The following is a 5,976-nucleotide window of genomic DNA, read 5'->3' on the forward strand; positions in this document are numbered from 1 at the left end:
AATGAATTGTTATGGGGAAACGAATACTAGAAATGGCTGATCGGAACAAACAGTAGCCCCCGTTGTATGTATACTCATTTTCTGAAGATCAAAACAGCTTCAGGCTAGATGGTAATTTTTAAGATCCTCCTTCATGTCCCTAATAATATGGGGGAAGTTGGAAATGCCACTGCAGAAAACTAGTATGCAGCTTGTCAGTGCCACTCTACCAGCAGTAAGAGGGGGAGTGTAGAGAGCTGTAATCCCACTGAAACTGGCAGTAGAGCTTCCATAGATCCCAGGGGTTAATGGAAAGAGTGTCAGAAAATAAATCAAATGGGAATTTTGGACCAGAAAGAACAAATAGATGCATGAGACCTCCTTGGATATTTGCAAGAAGCTCATACACCTTCCAGTGTGAATACATGACAGAACAGGATTGGTCAAGAAAACAGCAAATACATATAAAATTACCTAAGTACTTTGCCCTGCAAAGGAAGAGGGTGTAAATCTCCTTAGTGAGTCAACATGCCTCAGAGGTTGCCTTCTTTAAATCCAGCATCTCCATACACCTCTTGTTCTCAGGTCCTCCTTATTCAGGCCCAGTCAAGGAATATTTCCAGATTTGGCCCAATCTTACTATTTATTTTTTATTTCAGAGAAATAAAAACCAGACAGGCAAAATAGCATAAGGCACACAGTCATGCTGAGCACCGATTTCGAATGAAGTGTCGTGTTCATACTCACGTGTTAGCATATATTGTCCACTGGGTGAATCTGTAGTATAATATAAAGAATCTGTAAGAAAACTCTGGGTCTGTAACATTTTCACCAATAAGCATGTCATAGATTTCACCTTAGCCCTTTAGCAATCAAACCAGCAGCTGAAAACTGCACACTTGAATATTTATGAAGGATCTTACTAAGCTGCTTCTATAGATGTGTTTTCCTTCCATTGTGCTTTCTTTCTCCTGGAGAGCACAACGAAATAGACACTTTTAAGAGTACTTTTAAAACATTGATTGGTTTAAACATTAAACTGTCACAAGCCTAAAATAAAATTTTATTAAATTACCACTATATTGAAGACTATGGCCCAAACCTGAAGACAACTAAGTATATTAGTAGCATTACTGCATGATTAGTCTTAGCAAATTTACGAGACTGTCTTAAGCATCTGCAGGAGTATTTCACCATTCACAAGTGCACATTAATTAGTTAATAGCTCATATTATACATTAATATCTGGGCAAGGATTCCTTAAAAATTATTCAAGCACTTGTCTTACTCATGTAAGTAGCCCCTTTAACATCTATAAAGCTACTCTTATGAGCAAAATACAGTTCATGGGTGTTTCCAGGATCAAAGGTTTGGGCATCCTTGGAAACTTTTCAATGAAATTGGCCTTAGAAAGAATCAGTGAGCTGCCGGAATGTTCATAGTTCTTTACTCCTGCAAGTGCTTGCAGAATCAGGGGTCTTTATTCATAATAGTAGAAGAAATTGCCATTTCATTCTTAGTCCAGGTGTTCTTTGCATTTTGAAATTCCTTAGAAAATATTACTTTTGTGAATATTATCAAGTTTTAATTTATATAGTGGGTGAACTGTACTAATATTTTAGTACTCCATTTCCACTCCACAATAAATGATTTTGGTTAAAATCTCATTTGCATTATGTTATAAAGTTGGAGATATATACATACAGGTAGATACATAGTCCATTCTTGACAGATTTTTCTGTTTTTCTTTCTCTCTTTTGGATGGCTATTAAGTGGTTATCTAACACACCAAGAATCATTTTGGAGGGAAAGAGTTCACTGTTTCCAAATGGGCTATTTTATGTGCAGCAGATTCTGTCATCCTCAGACAAGCAGTACATAAACGCTCTTATTTAGCTGATGGAGACACTGTATAGATTGGAGAATCTTTAATTAGTGCAAGAACAGCACATTCCACTCCTTTGCTTATGATACTCACAAAGAAAAATTTTGTAAAATTTAAATTTACTAAAAATACTTTACACATAGTTAAAATAAATAAAAGCAGTACGCTCTTACTGTAGTCATTATAGACCTGATGTTGTAATCATGCAAGTGCCAGAAATTCTTTCCTTCTGACTTCAAATCTTTCCAGAAACTACCTCTATGTGAGCACACTTTCTGGATCTTCCACTAATTATGAACCTGATCTGCAAATACCAACTCACCAAAGACTTGTTATAACAACTTATCGCCACTTATGAGTCATCCTACAATAATTTACAAGGTTGGATTGCAATTTTATAGACATAATTACTGCAATGAGTACAGTAACGCACTCTTCAATGTTTTTTCCCACCACACTGCAAAACTTTTCATTCTTTAACACCACACTACAACAGACAGGACTAATAAGAATGGTATCAACAGACAACTACAAGTACTTAGGAATACAAACCAAACTATTTTGTGTATTTATGTATAAAATTCTCTCCGCTTCTGGCCAAGAAAATTGCCCCTTCTGTGTGAACGTTAGGCCAGGAGCTGGCCAGGAGTGAAGCACCGCATTATAAGTGTGATACTGTCAGGGTTTGTGTGTGCATATGGCTGTCTGCAGGCAGAGATACCACATAGCCAAAGGTCACAAAGAAGGTCTGTAACAGAATTCCCTCAGCTTACTATAAGTACAAGCATGCCAAAGATGTTTTGTGTTTTCAACTGAATTTCAAATCATGTTCAGAGGTTCTTTTTGTTACAAAGGCTCTGAGGCAGCTCATTCAGAGCCATCTCAAGCATGACCACACACTGTACTTTACCATGTACTCATTTCCTCAACAGTCTGGACCCAGGGAATATAAGAAAAACACGTCAATCTCTAAGTGGAAAGGCTGTTAACTGTTACACTCCTCTAAAACAGTGGAACTCTCAACAACAAATGATTGTTCGCCTACAGAACACGGATCTTTCTCAGCTCATCCAAATGCATGGAGTGAATTCCCACAAAGAATAAGGACCGCTGCAAAGCTCGTGCCATTCCATTCCCAGTGCAAGGCACATTTCTTTGACATTGCTGTCCCTAAAATAAGACCATACCAACTTGTGAATTTTAAAATAACAACTTAAATCTGTAGTAAACCAAGACATTCCATTGCACGTGCTTCTTCCCTGGGGAGAGGATGAGAGAATGACCAACACGTGACAGATATTAGTCGCATTCCTTCATGAGCTGCTGAGCCTAGAACTACGATGACAAACGTCATTTAAGAGCCTAAATATAACGGAATCTTGGAACTAAACCTATGTCTCCTGAGAAACCCGAATGGAGAGCTTTAATAACAAGAAAATGAATAGAGGCAGAAAACACTCACCAGTGTGATGTCTGTTGCATGTAAATGCAATTCACCAAACAAAATACATTTTAGATATTTTTATACACGGAAAACAGCGGTCTGCATTTCCTACTAAAATTAACAGAATGTAAATGGGCATTTCCTGGCTTCATATTCATAACCATCTCTCCAGAACCATTTGTTCTGATCACAAGAATATGTTTAGACCTATACACAGGAAGATTTATGCCTAACAACAGGAAAGACGTAGATCTTACTTATTAGTCTGAAGCAATTTATTTTTCCTTGATCTGCACATGCTTTATGCACAGTCATGTTTAAGGAATGCACCCAGTGAATCCATCCTGGAATATAATACCCAGAAGAGAACAGGCCACACCACAAATAAGAAAAGGTACTTTATTCAGAATTACCCTCAAACTGACAAAACCTAGAAAGCAGTCAAAATATCAATTCTTCCTTAAACTAACGACTACCCATACTCTCTCTGTTTTGTTATGAAAGACTGGCATACTGTCTCCTAAATCTAACAATTGCTGTCCCTGGATTTATGCTACATCCAAATAAAATTAAATCTCATATTTAAAATAAAATGTATCGAAGTATTACAGTATGATTTTTATTAGTAGCAGTGCTACTGGCCTCCAGAAAACACTTTCTCCCTTTTATTTCCATGTCCTTACACTTTTTTCCAACGTTCTCCATTTAATCACCCTATCTTTTAGCATAGTCTCCCTATGAAGACACGCCACACTTTGTGGTATGTGTACCTGACAAGACGTATGCTTATAATAACCTTCACTGCATGGGTGATATATGTTAAAATGCATTACAGGAATTATTATTTTTTTTAAAACACAAAATATATGGAAGATAAATATCTCCTAAAACAGCCAATTGTATGGCATCTAAGCAGAGGGTGTAATTCTTTGACAGTTCTAAACAAACTGAATTTGTGGATCTGGGTGAAGTTTCAGCCTATTGCTGTTAAAATTAATCTTACAATTGAAATGATAAGTGATACTTGCTTCAGGCCATTCTTGCCATACTAAGAAGTTAAGAGTAAGGTTGATGGTATCAGGGACAACAGGAATCATGGCATCAGAAACACATTTGCTACAGTGGCAGTAATAAACAAAGTAAAATTAAGAATAGCAGTGGACCAGAATCAAACTTCTAGTTCCAAATGTCACTGAGCTTTAAACACCAGTGAAGTCCACATTTAAATTCTGTGGATAACCCTCCTTTCTGGCCAAGCCAAAATCCCAAGGATAAACACCAGTGAACCTTAACTGAATGTGACTCCAGATACAAATGAGAGCAAGAAATGTGTGGCTTGCTACCATGCAACATATTTAAATACAAATTAAAACAAGCAATAGACCAACAAATGCCAACAATAATTCTAAGAATAATACTAAGGACATGCTTATGGTAAGGTATCCATCCAGTTTATAAATGAAAAAGGGAGCATTAATTGTATGCCTCAGTTTTTCGGGGGGGGGGGGGGGGGGGGGGGGAGGCAGGGCAAATAATCAGGAACCCTAACTTTATTAAGTGGAATTTCTAGGCTAAGAAAGAATCACAAGCATTTGGGGAAAATAAACACAAGAACCAGAAAAAGGCAGCCTTAATATATGTTCAGGAGAAGGGAGGAAAGAAGGGGTTCTACCATTTTGTCATTTTCTGTTTTGAGTTATTTAACAAATGCCGGGATAACTGCAAAGAAATCAGCTGGATGCAATTATATAATGACACCATGCCAGCCTCAGTAACGCTAGAGCTCTAAAATAAGCTCAGAGTTCCCTCTCAGCCTAAACAGTGTTATTACATACTGTTAAAAGATTATTTTCAAGCAAACTTCATTACTTAATATTGATGTAACCCGACCATTGAAAGGTCCAAAAGGTATTTCTATCTATTCATATTTTCTGATCATTATAGTAAGGCTTTTAGACTTCTTCCATTTTGTTGTTTCTACATACTTTGAATTTTTTTCAAGTCGCTATTTCACTATTGTCAGGTCTTCATTTCAGTCTCTCTGGAGCAATATCTGGATTTTTATATGAACAGAGCAGATTTTTATCTGTGGCCTATTCAGAATACATTAATGAGATTTTATGTCACTTATGAGACATAATTCAGATTATGAAATTTGACATAAAGCTGTCACTATTAACTCAGCATCTATGTGTGTGATTATAGTGTACAAGAAGAGCTAATACAACAAGTGCTCCAGATAAACAGTTAAAATAACTTATTGACACTCAGAAAATTCCCTTTACCCCATATTTCTTATGCAACTAATAAAATGTGCAAATATATAGGTATATTTGTACAACATCTGCTATCTAAGAAGACACACTTAAGCAAAGATTCTAATAGATTTTAGCAGAAGTACTCATGTTTGTAGTGTATAGGAGATCAGGCTATGTTTGGGTATGACAGTATATGAAAGAGAGAATGAAAGAGAAAGACAACTTAGGACATTATGCATGTAGTAAATAGTACTATAATTGTTCTTTAACAGTGTCCTGGGTTCGGCAGGGATAGAGTTAATTTCCTTCCTAGTAGCTGGTACAGTGCTGTGTTTTGGATTTAGGATGAGAACAATGTTGATAACGCACCGATGTTTTAGTTGTTGCTGGGTAGTGCTTACACTAGTCAA

The sequence above is a fragment of the Aptenodytes forsteri genome, unplaced genomic scaffold, assembly GCF_000699145.1.
Source record: "Aptenodytes forsteri isolate BGI_AS27 unplaced genomic scaffold, ASM69914v1 Scaffold257, whole genome shotgun sequence".
Lineage (NCBI taxonomy): Eukaryota > Metazoa > Chordata > Aves > Sphenisciformes > Spheniscidae > Aptenodytes > Aptenodytes forsteri.